This window comes from Lonchura striata, chromosome 2 (genome assembly GCF_050655825.1).
Source record: "Lonchura striata isolate lonStrDom1 chromosome 2, ASM5065582v1, whole genome shotgun sequence".
NCBI classification, from domain to species: domain Eukaryota; kingdom Metazoa; phylum Chordata; class Aves; order Passeriformes; family Estrildidae; genus Lonchura; species Lonchura striata.
The window spans coordinates 85,307,419-85,327,823 of record NC_140704.1 but is presented as its reverse complement, the minus strand read 5'-3'; positions in this window follow the sequence as shown (position 1 = coordinate 85,327,823).

Here is a 20,405-nt window from a genome sequence, read left to right as displayed (position 1 = left end):
CCCACAGTTCTTTTAGATTTTGTCACTTTTTAACCTATATGACATGGTTGGTTGCCTTCATTGCCTTTTGTTATGTATTGTGTAGATGCTGAATCCTGTATATTTTACACAGTTGTACTGCTGTGCTGGACAGAAATTTGCTGGGTGCACTTAACATGCCAAAAACAATTGAGGCACTATTTCAATACTACTAAAAACCATTAAATGCAAACTGCAGGTACTGTGGAGGTTCTTGTTTGTGCAGAGATGGCTAAAAGTTTAGTATAACATGGTTTTCACGTGAAAACAAGAAATTCCTCCGATTTTGTGTGAGAGATTAAAAATATTTATAGTTTTGTTTTCTGGTTGGATGAGAATTTCTGTTGCATTTTCTTGTTGTTTTTCTCCCCTAGGTTTCACTAGAAGGTAATTTCATTCATTTAGGAGAACCAAACAAAGCAATGGTGCTGACAGCCTTTCACTATCTGGGCTGGTCAGGGGGTCTGCAGTTAGAAGGAATTGAGCTTTTATAGTCTTCAGGAGAAGAAAATAAGGAGTAATGTAATAGCTGCCAACAGTACTCCAGGGAAAGTCACAAAGATGAGGAGACAAATTCTGCATAGCAGTTACAGATGATACAGCAGGGTGAAAGAGTACCAGTTGTATCTTGGTAACTTCAGACGGAGTTTGAGGAAAAGTTTTCCACTAAGTGGTCAGTGCAACACAGGAACCACTTACCTGGGAACATGGGAAACCTTGAAGATTTTCAAGAACTGGCCTAGCAAAGCCAGAAAATGAGTGGCTGATACTTGTGCTTTGAATGACAGCAGAATAAATAATTTTTATAGGTCCCTTCCTGGCAACATGACCATGATGCTTTGATTGCTTACCAACCTGTAGTGCAAATGAAAATTTTTGTACTATTAGCAATTGAAAAAGCCATTCTAGATCACCTATCCACAGGAGGTATAAGCACAATATTAATTTCCTAGAAGAATTATGTAACATTTTGCCTGTTAAGAAACAATCCCAACAGTTCATTTTTCAATTTTACCTTCCACTTTAGACATTTTAGGCACAAGATGTCCAGAATAAGGGTGTTTTCCTGAAAAAAGGACATAATAACATTTCTGCCTTCCCAATATATAAAAGTTAATATTGGCCTTCTGTTAAAGTACTGTTGTTTTTTTGCATAATGCAGTGCCAAAACATCTTTTACCACTGTGTTTGTTGCTACCCATAGTAAGAGTGAATCATTGACATAATGAATAGGCAGCCTAGGGCAAATAATGGAAGAAAGGGAGTATATATAGTGGAAAACAGAGGAAGGAACATAAGCCATGATTCACCAAACATTGCAGAGGATGGGGGAAGATGAGCTATTAGATAAATGATGTTCTCTAAGGTCTAAGTCACTACTACTAGAATGCAAACATCTTCCAATAATTGTTAAAGCTGATGTTGGTTTTGTTTTTTCCACTAATGAACAGAGTGAAATTTTCAGAAAATTATGTTCTTCAGCCTCCCAGGGAAACTAGACACTTTCATAATGCTTTTGATAAAGTGCCCTGGGTCTCTGTCCTTGCTGCTTGCTGCACAGGCAGAGAAATTCCCAGTTCTTTCAGAAAGAACTGCAGACAAGTTTTTGCATCAGTTTTATTTCATTCACTGCCTTTGAGAGTATATACATATTGCTCAGGGCAGACACACAACTCAGTAGCAGGTTACTGAAGTCACAATTCATGTTTGGATTTTCTAACAGCAGAGTCATGCCTGACTCATTTATAAGTGGAGGAAATAATATCAGAAATAATATCAGAAACAAACAAACCTGTGGATGTAAAGCTCTCTTGCAGCATACAAATACAGGAGAGTCCCTAGTGAGTCCTGAACTAGTTTGTTTCTTGGGTTTAGCTGATCTAACAGATTATTTTTCTGCTGTTTTGTAGTTCCTGTCAGCCAAGGGTGAACATCAAGGCCAGATATCTCAAATATTGTTTCCTCCTTTAGGAATTCCAGATTGTGTTCAAAGCTGACCTCTTCACTTCTATATGTTATGGCAAAGTGCTGCCTACAAGGCACTGAAGTAAGAGCACTTCAGCTACCAGTGATAGGTGCTTTACAAATCCATCCCACACAGCTGAAGAACAGCACAGACAAAGAGTTTTGGACATTAGGAAGATCATGGTATGGATGCTGTAATAACATATACAGTCAGGTGTTCTCACACATCTTCACAATTATGGAGAAGTTTCTACAAAACTTAATGAGAATGTGGGAATTTCTCCTTGTCTATAATATGAATCAGAGCAAAATACATTTTACAAAATACACGTGCCCCAAAGCCCTTCTTCAGCTTGCCAGTTCCCATGAGATAACATATAATGTATGTCCAGCTTTGCAAGACAAGTGATCTTCATTGGTCTAAAAAGTGACAGGAAACAAGTAGCCATTCATGGCTACTAACTCCAGAAACAGCTGTTGTTGTTCAGGAAGTCCCTAGAGGGATAGCAATTTAGTTGGATGTGCTTGCACTCAGAATCTATTTACATCAGTGTCCTGATGTATTTGCTATGATCAGTATAAGGATGACCAGGGATCTCCTTCTTCTCAGCCTTGGGTGTCTTTGGAGATACTTTTATATGAAATATTATCACAGCCTGCCTTCTTCCTGTTTCCCAGATAAAGTTTGGAGAAACTGTTTGTCCCACAGTGACTACATCCCACCCTGTGCACACCCAGAACAAAGAAAATGCAGGGATGCAACAGGCACATGGCCACCAGTCAATTTGATGCCACAACTAAAACCTGTATCCTTTTACTTCTTAGTGCGAAAAATCTTATTTACAGAGTCACAACTATGAGAACACCTTAAGAAAATACTGTTATTGTTGGATGTTATCTTAGTTTATAGCCTCTTCTGTGTATGTTTGTTGTTGTCTGCTGCTGAATTGAGGGCCCCAGTGCAGACAGATGCTTGGCTTGCTCCACTGCAGCCTTCTTTATGTGTCTGTAAACAGAAGTGGAGCCAAGAGCCAGTATCCTGTTAGCTGTACATAATGACAGTGCCCCTTAGCCTTCTGAATTTTAAAAACACCACCTAAAAAGCACGTCTTTAACAGGGATGCATTGTAGTTTGTGCTTCCTTGAGTAAGAGAGTCTGACAGAACACAGGACACTGGTATATCTGAAGGAAGAAGGGCAGAATCAGTGAGATGTGAGAGAGAGTTTGCAGAGATGTGGGCATTTTTTGACAGGGTGAGGAGCATGATATGATGCTGAATGTGTGAAGAGAGGCCAGGGAATGTGAGGCTAGCACGTCACCAGGGAAAGTGAGGAGTGCTGGTAGAAAATATGGGAGAGCTGAGAGGGTGTTGAGTCCTCATGCAAACATCATCTGATATCAAGAAGAGATCCATTACACATTTTATTAAAGTCTTCAGTGTATGCCTGATTGACTCATCATAGAGTTCCTGTTTGGGTACCCAACAAGGGTTTACATCTCTCAGCTGTAGATAGATAAATGCAATCATAAATTATGTAATAAAATGATCAACTGAAAAAAGAGACTACATTATGTCCCAAATGAGTCCTTTCTTGGTGCCTGCTGAAACATGAAGGATTTTGATTAGGAGCAATGAATAATTTCAATGGTACAGGTGATGGTTTTCCTTCATTATTTGCACCTTTGCTGTAGTAGTTGTAATGCTCTTTTTAAAGCATACGTTTTAGAAGGTGATGACAACACTTGTTCCAAAACCTGAATATTCTTAGCATCTCTCTCCTTCCTTTTCCTGTGACAACATTACCAGAGTGGCCAGGCATTTTTGTCCTGCTCCATAAACAATAGTAATGTCCTTTATGGAGTAAGTGCTGACAAGTTATTATTTATTCCTTTGCTACTCTAGTAATTTATCCACAGAAAATAATTTTCATGTTGCATTTTTTCCTCTTCTACAATGCATTGTCTGGGGATGCATCCAGCACAAGAATGAGCTGGTGTAGCTCCTGTGAAATCAATTATTCAGATTTTGTGAATTTTTATTAATCTGACCCATACAGACTTTTTGATACATCATATATTAAAATTGTGTATTGAATGCAAACATTTATTTTCACAAAACAGAAAGATAAAAAACTTCTGTCTGAAAGCTTTATATGAAACATGTTATTAGGAACTTGTTGAGGTTATTGATCCAAAAAGAGCAGGGTGATAGGTCTGCATTTTTATATACTGCATATTGGATTCATAAACCAGTTCATCTAAACAATCTGCTTCAACATGGAAGCAGTGTTAACTGTTACTTTTCCTCTGTTATTAAATTACTTTCTAAATGAAGTATGTCTGATTAAATCATTTTAAAGACCAAACAAACAGTTCCAAATTTGATTAATTGCTATTCATGAGCAACACTGAAATGAGATGAGGCTTTGTTTAGCAGTAAATTGATATTAAACAATGCAGGTTCATGTTCCTTCAGTATCACTGAAAAACCAATAGAAAATATGCCTTACTTAAATAGACTGACAAATAGACTAAATAGACTTATTTATACTGACAAAGAATAGACTACCATGTAATTAATAATCACATTTACTAGCTTCTTCTTGCCTGTACTGTAAATAGGGATATTTACAGTGAAATAATTGTTATTGCTGAGATGGAAAATTTTTAATCAATAGAAGAGGGCCCATACCTGTGACAGTGTAATGCACTCAATGGTGATTTCCATGCTCACTTGAACATCTTTGTGTTTGCTTAGTGTTTGCCATAATTTTGTCCTTTTCTCCCTATGTGAATTTAGCAACATTTGGTTTTTATATGTCCATATCTAGGAAAATTATCACCCTTCATTTTATTAACCCTGTAGGGTAAGATGTAAGGTCATGCCTAGTGACTACATTGGCACTGGATAATACTATACATAGTAATGGAATTCACACTTTACCATTCTAAAATACAGATCCTTGGTTCAAGTACAGCTGTTTAAGCTCCCTTCATAGTTAACTGGAAAGAAAATAGGCATCTCCAGAAGTCAATTCATTTGATACCAAGATTAATCCCTCTTTGTTACATGGGAAATTTAAATAACTAAATAACTTAAATAACTACCTTAAATAGATGACTCATAGTAGCTGCAGCTTGATGGGATGTGTATCATCCCTTTGTGTAAAGAAGGAAAAGAGCTACAACCTCTAAAGTTTGAAGTTCAATATGATGCATATTATTCTTAGTGGTGAATACTTGAAAATGCATCACTGATAACTCACCCAGAATTGCAACAACAGGTCACTGAGGTTGCTATTTATAGTGAAGCTTACTATAATTTATCTTCCTCGTGTTGAGCGACCTTGGAATTTTTGCACATCAGACCATTGAAATTTCATTTATTGCTTAGTATCTGACAAGGAAAGGACACCATCTACATGCTCTGGTTGTTAATGTGGGCAGCCACACTGCTTGACCTCTTCATTTGGCTTTTTACCCTCGCCCCGTGACCACAGTAAAGTGTTATGACAGTCCCACTTCATGAAGGGAGGAGTTACTGAGTTTCAACCTTACACAGGTACTGCTGTCTGGAGTGTCTTCTGTCCTCTACCCACCTCTTTGTAGTTCTTCTTGTATCTTTCCATCCCAGGTACCATGAGCAAAACTTTCAAGGGTGTCACATCCCAGAATAAGAATATGAAGATATAAGTATGGAGAACATAAAACTATAGGCAGTGCTGTGAGCTCCCTTTATTCTGATCAAATACTCATAACCTCCCACTCTGTTCCACAGAGATTAACTTTTGTTGTTGTTTTCTATCCAGAAGGGTTCCTTTTCCTGCAAAATCATGCAATTTCGCACTTAGTGGAAAATCAGGTTTCCAGGCAGTTGCACATGTAGACCAACACATTGACACAGTGGTAAGCTAAGGTAACAGGGCTTAGTTGTTCTGGCTGTGGTTGGCTTAGACTGCCATGACCTCGCATGTAGGGGTTTGTAACAGCAACACTCGCAGCTGCAATAACACCTTCCTTGTGAAGGCATTGTGTGTACAACTGCCTATAGTTCTTAAAATGCCAATGCAAAAATAAGAAAACCAACATAAATAGTCCTGCCAGTGAACCACCAGTAGCATCGTAAGGTTAGACCTATTTTATCCTGAAGTTTCCCTACTTTGAGGCAATTTTTAATTTCTGGGCATTCTGTAGTCATTGATGGCTGTAGTCTCAACACACCAGTGCACAAGATGAAGTAATTCAAGCCAATTTCACATTTATATCTGACCTCCAAGTGATATATCACTTTTATACACAACTGCAGCATGCAACTGCAAAATGTCCAATTAATTCTTCTCGGGCTTATGTAGTGCTTATGATTAAAACCTAGGCCTGAAAGCCAGGCTTTACATACAAAGAGTAAGCCTTGGTTCCCAGAAGTGATTCTAATTCTCACAATCAGGGCACAAAAATCACTTTATTCCCCGAATTCTACTGTCTGATTTAAATGCCCCCTGCTTGTGCACTGCTGAGGAGAGCAGTCACTTCTAAGAAAAAAGGACAAACTTCTTCAGGGAAAACCTCAGGCTGTATCTGGCTATTTTTCACAAAGCTTTCTCCAGGATGCACAGCAGAAGACCCTTATGTTAAAAAAAAAAAAAAAAAAAAATATCACAATATACTTCCCAGCTGGCTCTTGGGTATGTGAACCTGAATCCTTACAAATACTCCAGAGAAGTTATCTGAAAACTCACTTGCTGTGAAAGGCCACTATGGTCTTATTGTTCTGTCCTGCAGCTCTGATGTCAGGATATCTGAAAGGACAACCTCGCAGAGGCTCCCCTTCCATCCAGATCACTAGCATTCCTAGGAAGTGATGTTAATATCTACACTTGCTCTCTATTCTTCACACAGATACACAGGTTAGCACACTAGACACTTACAAGTAATACTAAAAGTTTAGATTTAAAAGGGTTTTTAGTCTTTTTCATTTCACATATCACTCTGTTATTTAATACCTCAAAATTATCACTTTGCTTCTTCCCTCTTCTTCAGTTTGAAATAGATAGTGTAAAAGAAAATAAACTCTTGTTGGCTCCAGATCAACTCCTTACATTTTCCTTTGTTTATTTAAATGGAATCCTTTTCTTTGTCTTATGCACTGTGTAAATACACAGTGTCTGTGGACTCCACAAATTATTTTCTGTAATCTCTACTGAAAGGTAAACTGCTCAAAGTGCAGCATAATCTTTCCAAGACAGACTATTTCATTTTAAAAAAGCATATGTATAGATAACCAAATGGTAGGTAGCATGGGGCCTATTCATAATATAATCAGGCAGTTTCAATTTTGAAACACATTATTCCAACAGCAGCTTCCATCATTAATAAAAAAGATATTCCAGTTGCTGCTGGATATTATGCTATCCACGTTCTCTCTTCTTTGTGCATCAGTGGGGAATTCCTGACTACAGGCACTTCTTTCCTGTCCTGTGTAGTTTAGGAAGGTGTCTGTCAGCATCTTGTAGGCTGCACACAGAGAACCAAATCTTCAGATGTTAAAGTTGCTGTGTGTTCTGACGGCAGCCCTCTTGCTTTCTGCCTCTCAGGAGATCCATCCAGGACCTGGGTAGGCTGCTTCATATGTCTAAGTTGAATTAGACAGACAACAAGGTTTCCATATCTCTTGATGCTCTTCAGGTATAATTATATCTAATTCCTCTGATCATTATTTTGAAGACTTCTGTTATTTTCAAACACCCTGCAGTTATGCTCCTCTGCATCTGCAAATATGTTTCATAACAATTTCAAATATGCAGCCATGTTGGGAAGGAGCTGTGACCCTACATGGTTCTCTGTTTTCCAATGTGCCATATTCAATGACAGCTTTGAATTTTCTCACAATGACAGTGAGAGCCCAGATCCTTGATCTTTGAAAAGTCAGGAATCATGATTTGAGATGAAAGGAAATCAGTATTATAGATTGAATTTATAAATGAAGCAGACCATTTGTATTCTGTCTACTATAGTACATATGAAAAGTGTACCCTTGTCCATCTCACATGACAGCAAACATGCACCAAATTGCATAAATGCATAAATACATAAAAACCATTTCTTCACTTCTTTCCTCACTCATTTTAACCTACACTGTTGGAACTCAAAATGTCTCTCAGACATTTTTAGAGGTTCCAGGCCTTGGTCAGAAGCATTTTAGACCCTGGCAGGCAGCTGGAAACAGCTGTGATTTTGAGTTTGAGCCATGGAATGAGTTACCAACTTTGGAGGTGGAACAAGCAGTCACAAAGGCTTAGATAGCATAGTAAAAGTAGTTACAAAGTAGAGGGAAAAAATTTTAGTATTGTAGGGGGGAGTTTTAGCACCTGTACAGGGGGGTTTTTACTTTGTACATGGGGGTCAGAAGTTCTAAGATGGAGGAAAGTGGGCTGATCCTGTTCTTCCTCCTTCTTCTTCCTTGCCTCCATGTTCTTGGTGATGTTGGCACTCACAGATTGGTTTAGAGTAGAAAAGCACTTTGTAATATAGGTAGTAGGTATTGGGGGAAAACTATAAACATGTAATAGGTAATATATCATATAAAAGATAGCAGCAGCCCTGGGTGGGGGGAGAGAAGAAGAAGACAGCAGACAGAGAGGATGTCAGGGTGTGTGTGTGTCTCTGCCTGGGCCGCTGATCAAACAGCCGCAGCCCGAGAAGACAATCTTTTAGATAACTAACAATAAACTGCCTTGAGACTGAACAACAAGAGCCTGCGCAGTTTTTCTTTGGAAGCATGGGTTGCAGGAGAAATTTTACCACCAGATGAGACCCCAGAGCAAGCCTGGGGTTCTAACACTACACTTTACATGTCCTATTTTTACCCAGCTCCCAGTAGTTCACTCTAATCAGAAAAGGTCTGTGCAATTTTGGCATGCATCAACTCATCATGATATTAAGAATCATAAATGGATAGCTATTGTAATATATTAAAATGAATATTAAATATATAAACATATTAAATATATAAGGCTTTGTGTCTGCTGCTGCTGCATGTGAAAGTGAGTTCACAGCAGCAGTGGATAGCATAGATAGAGATAGGTGCTCTTTTGCAAATAAATGTGACTCTGCTACCATAAGAGAAATTACCTTTAAATTTACAGCAGCACATAACTTGTCATGGCTCCATGGCACAGATGCACATTCACATGAGACAGTTTGCAACACCTTTTCAGACCATGTCTAATCTACCTTTCTCATTAGCCAGGTTACTTGCTTGGTCATTGCAGCTCTAGAGTGATATTTTTAACTCTAAAACTTAAAAAAGTTTGATATTACTCATTGGCTTTAAATGTACATCTGATACTATTAAGAGCTGGATGATTACTGCTTGATACATGGCTCTAAAACTTCCTCTGAAGAACAGTGTAGGCATAGTGTGGGAATAGCACGCTCCAGCACGGTGTGGATGGATGGAGGCAGAGATCTCTGAAGTTTGCTCTTGGGAAAAGAGGTTTATTGGGGGTGCAGAAGGTTCTGCCTCGTGCTCCCAGGTGTAGCACGTGGCCGGGTCTGAGAGGGTGGGGGAGGGGAGAGACAAAAGGAGGGTTTAGGAGAGGGGAAGCCCCAGGAGGGGAGGAAGTTCCAAGAGGGGGGAAAAGGTTCCAAGAGGGTGTGTGGCCCCTCGAAGCCTCCTTATCAGGGGCTCTTAGGAGGGCTGGAACAAGGCTCAGGCCAATGGGGTTACAGGTACTTGATGTTTTAGGGGAGGGTACAGAGGTGTGGGATGAACCATATATCTTTTGGGGGGTGGGATGGAACAGTCCATTTCACCCCAGGACCCATCCAAAGGCAGGGGTGTCATCCGGCTAGCTGGGAGAACTGTTCTCATCCCCATGTATTATTTATAAACAATCATATTTATCTATCATCTGCAACAGCATAGTTCCAACATTAAGAGGTAAGAGGGGACATGTTTGAGAGATGTATTAGTCACATCTTGGTGTCTTGGACCATCAGCAAATTTTGTTTGGGGCTTTGGGCTTCTTCATAGCATTATGAAACTAAATTACTTTTTGCACTGCTGAAAGCCATTTTTAACCTTTTTGTTCATTTGTTTTTCTCAAGAAAGGTGTCATCTTTTAACAAGTAGGCCAACGACCACAAAGCACTTTAAAGAGAAGATACGCTACATGTCACCCAGGCAGAATGCTTAGCAGTAACGACAGTAGGTTACTAGCAGCCTGCAGAAACATTCCCATATAATAATCTGTCCAAAGACCACAAAAAAGTGGCATTTCCCTTGGAAGTAGAACTTTCAACTGTAAGTATGTTAATCATTATTCAGGAAGATTGATTGGACTTATTGTGAGTAAACTTACAGACTGACCTAACCAGTTTTCCTGTCCACCAATGTGTTATTGTATAGGTCTAAATCTACAGCAGAGAAGTTTTCAGGAGACAGCAACACAATTTGTACTCTGAGGCATCCATCACATCTGGGTCTGAGCTCTGCCTCTTGAAATATTTGCACCAGTGCCCACAGCTGCCTTCCTCATCATTGGCAACCAAATGAGCCTACCTATCAGAGTTCTGCTGCTCCAGCTGAAGGGAAAATGTGGAGTGGTAGTTAGAAGTCTTAAAATTTGTAAGCCTTCCTTCAAAGCCATCCAATTGCTAGAGAGATGATGGAAGGCACACAGCCCAGGAGCTACCCTAGAAACACTATTAGAAAGAGTTTAATGGTACTGGAGCTGCTACAATCTCAACAAACATCATATGTCATGCCTTGGTCTGTTCTTGAAGAATGAAGACGTGATAAATGAGCAGAAGATCACTGAGATGCAGCAGTGCTATTTGCCTTGCTTTTTCAAGGAACTGCCAGAAAGTTTAGAAAAGTTTCTTCCTTGGAAGTAAATAGATGTGGCTCGAAACATTTACAGAGCTGCTAAGAGCATTGATTTGTGTGTCTATTTGGTTCATGGTTAAGAGGCCTATAAATGGCAGGAATACACATCATTTTTTGGTTCTTCCTCAGAAAACTGATTAAAAACCACCAAACCTTCCTAAAATAGTCTAAAATGTTAATAAAAATATCTTTGTCGTTGTAATAGGACAGGCTATTCTTTAAGAGATTGTGAAGCTTAAAGCCAATCCCCAGTGTGCTCCATGATGTGACTTCTTTAATGTAACAAATGTTTAACAATGCCACAGGCAAGCTAGGGAAGGAAAGCCAACTGCTTATCAAAGAACAGACTCAAAGCAAAATAAAAAAGTCCAACTAACTGGACTAGCAACTACTTTTAGAGAGTTCTTCTGATTTTGGCCATTGCTATTTAGTTAGAAGAAGGCTATCAGTATTACCTCCACTCAGAGACTCCTTCAAACAAAAGAGCAACAGAGGAGTGGAAGTCAATTTGGAGAAAAACAGTGTGATGCAATGTGATTGGTTTACTCCTGAAGCAGATAGAAAATCTCTCTTGCTCAGTACCTCTTGCAAAACTGGTGTCTAAAGAATGACTTTGCATATACTTTTTAGATTTTATGAAATTTACATTTTGAATATATAATTCAAAAATATGGATGCTGAGCTTTATTTATGCTAATAAAAATATATATAGTTAACAAATATGCTATATACCAAATATGCATGATAAGAAATTACAGAGCTCAACAGAAGAACAAAAAAAAACCCCAAAACCAACCAATCAACCCACCAACTCACAAAAAAGTTCCAGCAAAACCCCAAACACATTTGACATACTTTATTTGCTTTCCAGGTTAGCATTTATCAGTGCTTTTATTGCTTTCAACCTTCCTTGGAAAACAATAGTTAAAGTTCATTACAGACCATGATTTCTAAGACTCACATAAATTCTCCTCTCTCTCATTCTCCTGACATTATTCTGTGTGGTTTTGTAATTCCATCTTCCAAAAATTTATATGGGTCCCTAGCCCTTAAAAATGTTCCTTACTTTCTTAGATAAAAAGTTGCTGCTAGGCACACTTTCATTTTTAAAAATCACTTTTTCATATTCCTACTCTGTCTTGACATACATGTTGTAGCTGGGCCAGGCTGGAGCTTCTTGGGGCAATATTTATTGAAACTTACTCATAAATTTAATGTACTTGTTCCAGCACATAATTATTTCAAGAGATACATGCTGTGATGAGTAGTGCAGTGTTTGTGAGAAGCCCTGTAATCTATAAAACCACTTCTACAGGTAAAAAGCACAGTAGAAATACATCCTTTGCTGTGGGATATCATGGAGGCAGACACAGTCAGCAGGTCCAGTGGGGAAGGGCAGTAGTGAAATTCAGGGTTTGCAGGTCCACACACACATGTCAAACAGAACAAGCAGGGCTGGCTGCACACCCTCTGGAATTTCTCACACTGTTGTCATTGATGGAAGGGCATGAGGAGGGTGGGCTGTAGATAAATAGTGGCAGCCATATCCCTCCCTCTGTGAGATTGTTAATCTGCACCCATCAGGTATTTTATATATTCTTAATACATAATGTAGTAAAAGTAATTAGGAGATCTCACCCATCAGTCAGTAAAATGTAGGGAAAGAGACACTTCATTTATTGCATATTCAACAAAGTGTAAACAAAAAAATAGAAATTGTCTTGAATACTCCAAATTAATGGAAATCACAGTGAGTGACACAGATTTAAGTAGGTCATCCAGCTCAGACATGAGCCTATCCACCAATTAGGATAACATCAAGAAGAATACTTGTCAGCTAATCCCTGAAGATAGGAAGAGATTCATTCTGTATATAATTTGTTAATCACAGTATGACTTGGGTTGGTTTGCTTGTTTTCTGGCAATGTTTCTCTTGACCTTGTAGAAGGGAATTAATTCACTGTGTATTTCTATCACTTTCTACAAGGGCAAAGACTTTAAAGAACATGCAGTGGAAGGTAACTTGCATAAATCCAAGTTCTTTTACTTCTGCTTCCATAACTGTGGCAATTAAGAACACAGGAAAGGCTGGTATCTTCAGCTCCTTCAATACACAGACTTTGGCTCACAAAAGAAAGCAGGTATACTCATGAACTTCCTGCATGTAAACGTTTTCTTGTGTGTCTCTCCACTGGTCATGTCTGCCAACTATTGCTGTTTCTTGTTATTGCCTGGCATTGTAGGGAGTAATTTTTCTTTTGCTTTTATATTAGACCAGCTTGAGGACCCAGAGCTGGGCTCTATGCTACTGAGAGACAATGAACCATGACCAGTGAAATCTTCAGTAGCACATGTGAAATCTGCAATCCAGTGATTGGAAAATATTTTATAATTACAAAACAGGAGTGAAACCCCAGGGTGTGACAGTGTATATGGTTTTGTATGAATACACTAAAATTTTCAACTTTTTACCCTGGTAGAAAACCAGGCTTTCAACAGCCAAATTTTTGGGAATTATAGGGATTTATTGCTATTTTCTTTATTATTCTAGATGTTACATTTAACAAGGTAAGGTAAGTTATAAATGGCTCTTCTAGCCACTGCATGAAAGAGAGGTATTTGGGGTGAGTTTGGTTTTTTGTTTGGTTGTCCTTTCCTTTCCTTTCCTTTCCTTTCCTTTCCTTTCCTTTCCTTTCCTTTCCTTTCCTTTCCTTTCCTTTCCTTTCCTTTCCTTTCCTTTCCTTTCCTTTCCTTTCCTTTCCTTTCCTTTCCTTTCCTTTCCTTTCCTTTCCTTTCCTTTCCTTTCCTTTCCTTTCCTTTCCTTTCCTTTCCTTTCCTTTCCCCTCCCCCTTTCCCTTTTCCCTTCCCCTTCCACTTCCTCGTCCCCTTCCCCTCTTTTCTTTTTTTTCTTTTTTTTTTCTTTTTTTTTTCTTTTTTCTTTTTTTTTTTTTTGAATTTCTAATTTAATAAAGTCTTGAAGATTTAAACATGTTTTACTGTTCTGCTTTTCCTCCTCTCTGTGTACTGAGTACTGTTAAATTAACAAGGGTACTGTACTATGAGAGGTTTTTGGTGTGGGCTTTAGAAGTTTTGCACAGTAATGCTGCTGATAGCTATTTCTAGTGCTGAAACTCCACATTGAAAGGGAGTGACTGAAAACTAACTTAACATTACTTCCAAGTGAAGTCACAACTATAAGAAATGTTTTGATGGAACTTTGTACTATAAACCTACTCTCCTACCCTAGTCAGCATCCAAAATTCTTGGGAATGTGACATGCTTTTGTGTCAGATCATGCCTAAATCATGCAACAAGACAGTTCACACATCCTTGCAGACCTTTGTAGATGCAGGTGCCTTGGATTACAGGATTAGCTCATCTATAACATCCTTTTTTTCTGGTGTCTGTGTTTGACCCATACCTCAAGATCTGACTGAGGCAGCAGAACTTAGTGATCTGACAGGGTCAGCAGTAAGTTCAAATTTTAGCATTACTTATAAAACACTGGCTTTCATCCCTATCCAAAAACTGGGGGAAATTAAATTAAACTTTCAGTTTCTCAATGACCTAATCTTCCTCATTTGTGAATGAACTTGCTTTATAAAAGAGCAGAGCATAAAGGAAAAATATCCCCACAGATACGCTTGCACAAGGCATGCTCCATGAATCTCTTTAATTAATCTCTTCTTTCCATCAGATGACAAGAGGAAAGGTTGTTCTACCTTTAAAGACATCAACTTCAAGCTCCTGTGCACAGAATCTGTCTGCATTGACAAGAAAGGGGACTGTAGCTGCAAATGTAAGGAAAAAAGAGTGGTAGCACATTCTTTAAATGGAAATAAATGGGGTTTTATCAGTGTCATACTGTTAACTTTGTCCTGCTGGAAGAAAAGGGAGACAGGAAACTTTCCTGCAAATCCTGTGGTGTATTTGTAGCAGAAAAAAAAGTATCCCTCATAACTCTAGTCTCATCAGCAGGGGAGCAAGTGGTAAATATGCCTGGCCTGGTAATGATGGATGGCTCCTCTGTATAATGCTCAGGTACATCTGAAACCTTTCAGGCAGCTCACCTCTATCAGATCTCTCCAGTGATTGCTGACCCTAGAGTGCAACTAGGGGGAAAAAGCCCAAAACAACACCAAAAAAAACCCCAAAACACCCACCTGGAAAGCATGAATAAGCACTTAAAATCTGAGGAAAACTGAATCCCTCCAGAAGCCAGGAGGACATCTTGGAGACTGAAAGCAGCCCCTTGCTCGGAGTCTGCAAGCAGCACCTGCCAACATGAATGACATAGAGGGTGCCTTCAGTTTTCCATTCTGATGGTTTTACTACTTTTCAGTTAACTAGGTAGGTTTTACTGACATGGGACTGGTATTGTCTGTGTTTACAGGAAGTACCAAAGAAGATGAAAACTAATTTGCGACTGGCTTAAGGCTAAGGGAAATATTCTGCAATGTTGGCAACAATACCAAACAGTGAAAAAAGAAGTTTACCTTGGCATCCCAGTTACTGTCATCAGCCAAGGAAAGCAGCAGAGCATATGAGCAGCACAAGCACTGCAAGGGTTCAGCCCACATGCAGTGAGATAATCACATCAGACAAAGCCATTTCACAATGCCACAATGTCACTTCCAAATTCCTGAAAGAGGGGGCAGTAAAAGTGGCTGGTTTTGCCTGATGATATTTTAGTAAAGGCTGTTGTTTTGAAATTAGAAATCCAGAACCTACTGATGTCAAAGCAGAGACCATGAAGTTCGCAATACACTACTGCACAGATTAGCCATTAGACTCTAGGTAATGCAAATATGTAAGGACATAAATTTTACAGTGTGACAGCTTTTTAATCTTAAATTGATGGATTTGGATTTGTTTCAGAGAAAAAATGAGAAGGTCTTGTCATGACTCAGTTGGAAGTGGTCACTGAGTTTTGGGGCCGCTCATACTCTGGGTGCAATGCTGTCAAAGAGAGAAAGTGCTCTCCTTGATTAACCTTCAATGCAAGTGCAAGGACGGGGACAGGCAGTGGGATGAATGTGCCTGAGAGAAATGCTGGAGACCTCCAGATATGTTTCTTGGAAGCAATGCTGCCCAGAGACACTTACAGAGCAAGGACATGTAAATTGAAGCCTAATGGGACAAAGGCCCTTCAGCATTTACCACCTTATGCTCAAAAATGCATGTGACAGGTCTCCAGATGGTGTACAAATGTGAAGAGGATTTGCCTGGACCTTTTCCTGTAGTGAATTCCCCAAGCAGCTTTTAACCTCAGAAAAGCTCAGGTTCATTACAATACTCCACTGCTCACATTTGTGAATGGAGACAGCACAAAGCTACAGATAGGGCTGCAATCTCAGACAAGGCAGAGCCAGGAAGATAGAGAAGGGTAAAGTCTTGTCAGGATTAGTGAGTATTCAATCAAATTTGTGCTGTTTTTTCAAATACCTGTAAGATTTTAGCTGTCATAATTGAGTTAGGAATATTCCTCCAGCTACTTCTCAATGTATCAGTAGTGGAGTTTATTTTTTTATAGAAAAAATTTTCTTGCTTTAATTAGTCTTGAAATTACTTCATGACTGGTTTTTAACTCCTGCCTTCATTCCATACTGCCTTTCTAACAAGATTTTCCTCCAAGCAGCTTTTATCTCCACATTGTAAGACTGTGGTAATTAGCTGGAGCTTTGCTGAGTTTATGGAGATCTTGTAAAGTGAAGTCATTATAACAGAGTTCAGTGTTTCAACCTTTGCTTTTAATTGCAAAATTATTGACTTGATAAAAGAAACAGATTTTGAGTACATGATGGCTGTGGTTTCTTGAAAATTTCTCTCCAAAATGGTCTCTTAGTTAAGTGTAGAGTACAATCCCTTATTTAAGGGCCACAGTTATATTGTGGATGGGACGTCCAGGGATACGGTGACAAGTAGGTACCATTCAGCTTAAGGAATAAAGCACACACTGATGCTAGTTATCAGGCCCCAACAGTGGCTTGGTACCCAACATGTTTGGTATCTTGTTACCACTTTTTGTGGGCTCAAAATTTCCTTTAGTCTAAAAACACACAAAATATTATTTGCCTTCTCTAGTTTATTCAGTAGTGATTTGGGTGGTGTAAGACAAATGGTATATTTGAAAAAGTGAAGAAATTCAGTGTTATTAATAAAAGCACATGCTTACAGGCCTCTAGAAATTACATCTTCAGCTCTCTCCTACAAAAAATTCTATCTCAGGAAGAAAAATCACTCCAAGGCAAACTGGGAATCTAACAATACAGCCGTCTTCATAGACTGCTTACAGTGAAATTGTTTGATAGAATAGATAATAAAGGAAGGGGCACAATGAAACCAAAGAAAAATTTGGTATGTTTGCAATAACAACCAGCTGATGGAAAAGCCAAACAAGTGCTGAGTGAGTCAGAGTCTGGCTGAGAGGCACAGCAGGTGTTAATGGCTCGTGTGACAGAAGAGACATTTGAACCAAAAGGTATGGAGAAGTCAGGCCAGGATAAGTATGGCTGCCTGCTAAACTTCCACCTTAACAATCAGCTGAAGTGGAAAGAAAAGGAAAGTTCAGCAAAGGCACCATATTGGAACAGGAAATGAAAATTAATATCTTGTAATTCCCAGTAATGCTATCCAAGGATATGTAATGGTGTTTAAATAAGAAAATCTGTAGAGCCAGCTTGTTCATCTGTCTTGCTAAGAGGGTTAATGTTGGGAACCAAAGGCAATTAATCAGTGCATCTTCTAAAACCTGTTTATTTCCCATGGCAATTGATTTCAGACTTGAAAGTCTTAGAGTCCTTATGGCTAAATAAAATAACTCAGTGCAGCATTTGAAGTACGCAAATAGTTTTATGACAATTGTAGCTCTTTTACTTTCAGAAAAGCATTTGCCAACAGGCTATGAATTTGAATTTGTTCCCAAACCAATTTCAACATAATTTTAGCATAATTTTTGTCATCTTGCCATGATGAGTATTCATTGTTTATTTGTGCCATATGAATATTCATTAAAGTTTGCAATGATGTTTCTCTCCACTGATTTGGCAACAATCACATAAGCAAATAATTCATTGAATACATGTAATTTTTAAATACATCTTTGGTCTGAAGTCTACCAAGAGCATTGCAGCACTGAGAAAGTTTTCATCCAGACACTCTCAAAAGTATTTGTGTTAATGCATTTGATGTTTGACTTTTAACAAAACTTCGTGAACCCATCATCCTCAACTTGCCACCTCAGTGCTATGGCACAGACTGCAGTCAGATTTGCATAACTGCTGAAGTTTGAACTACTGATTTAATAGTTTATTCATGGAGTGAATAACCTACAATATGCATAATTTAAGATTTTGTAAACCATTTTATGATGCCTATAGGCATGGCTGTGTCAAGTGTTATGCTTATGTAGTATACAAGTTTTCATCTAAGGCTCTTAAAGGCAAGGTTAGCAAAAGGGATTTTAAGATAATATAGCATAATGAGGATTATTTGTTGGTTATGTTTAATGCTGATTATTTTAACTATCCAATTTCCTCACAGAAAAGAAACTGATTTTCTAATGGAAATAAGAACTTTTTAGTTTTCCATTCACTTATATCTCCTTTTTTACTTCCATATTTCATTTTATATTTTAAAACAAGAGAAAAAACTAATTAAAATAATATTTGGGTGGACTATTTTTTTGGCTGCCATCACATTTTTTTTAATGTTTCCTAAGCCCACAAAAAAATCATGAGGTAATTGTGGCACTTTTCTTCTGACTATAAATTGATAATGACATGCAGAGACTCAGTCTTAAGGCAATCTTTTCAAAAATGTTTTTTGTCTGAAAAACATGCTGATAAAAAGATAATACATGCAATCCATAGGTGCTGTAAAGGGCTAGTGAACTTTCTTTGATAAAATTCTCAGGAAGCATGTTGTGAACTTCTCTGCAGTGATTCATTCCAGAGCTATTTTCCAGTTTACAGTTTCTCTGATTTAGTAGAACAAATCCTGGGAACAGAATAAAAATAAAGGAAAAGTAAAACTTTTCCACCTTGGAGTTTGGAAAATTGAGAAATTTATCATGCAACTGGAATGGCATGTTTCTGTTTTCATTATTGCTCTGTATGAGATATTTCTAAAATAGAACATTTTGGGTGCAAACCAACTTTTACAGTTGGTTTTTACAGCATTACAGTTACTATGTTATCTTTTGTCTTTGGCCCACTTTGGCTGTTTGGTAAAAGGAAAAGTCACTAAGCCTTGTGTCCATGTTCATTGCCATGCTCTGAAGATAAAAAAGGGGCAATGGGCATGGTTTTACTAATTGCTTATCTTGATTTGCCTTTTACTTGGATTAATGGAACACATTGCTTAAATTCCTGCTCAATATCCCACTTTATCCTTAAAACAGGTGGCAACTGGTACTCAAAGTATGCAGTAGGTCTGGAAATGGCAATCAGACATCTGCTGTGTGTGGAAATGAAGGGGGGTGTGTGTCTGTATATACACAAATAGCTAAATATACACACATGCATATAAAATGTGCATTCATATATGCACGTATCTGTGTATGCATGTGTGCACAAGCAAGTATGCATGCATATTTTAGATTTTCAAAATAAACCCACAAATTAACCAGCTAACACATTCTGCTTAAGAGTTTTCTCTGATTTCGCTGCTAATATTTCCATGTGGGGCTTTATGTTTTGAAAATAAACAAGTATTTTTCTGTCTGAACCTCCCCCACTCACATTATCTTCCCAGACAACAGTTTCTCTTCTTTATTTTCCATTTCATGTTCCTTCTCAAAGAAGGACCTCTGACTCCTTCTCCAAAATCACAGGGCTCTGACAGCTGTCTAGTCTTAACTGATTTTTTTTTTTTTTCTTTGAAATACAGCATTCCTGGCAGCCCTACACCCGGTACTGTAGCTGCATTGTAGTTTTAAATTCTTCCCCACCCTCCACACCCATTAGTCACATTCTCTTCCCCATGGTGGATCCCTGTGTTTATGTTATTCACCATGATAAATTTACCCTGTGCTGGTTAATGATGCACTCACAGAGTCAATTCATAAAACTAAATTAAGTATTTAATAAGAGCAGTGATGGAGAGGTGCATTTGCACCTGCCTTTTAGCAATGTGTACACAGACTTCAAATCATGCCTTCCTCAGGCTTGGACTCACCAGTTCCCATGCAGCCTGATAGTAGATTTGAAAAATAGCTTGTAATGGTTTAGATTTCTCAGTTATTCCACTATCAGCTTATCACTGTCATATCTGTATGGCACTGCTATAAAGCCACCTGTGAAGCCATGTCTATTTCATATTTTGCATTGGGGCAGTTGGCCTTGAGACAGCATCTCAAAAACATTTTTTTGGCCTGTGCAACTGGAAGGGTGTTTGCAAGATAATCTTCTAGTTAATTAGCTCTGCTAGAAATCCCATCAATGCTCCTCCTTCCAATAAAGTAAAATGTCTTGGAGGGAAGTCTTTCATCTGCTTTCTAACAGAACCAGTGAACATTTGGGCAGTATTTTATGT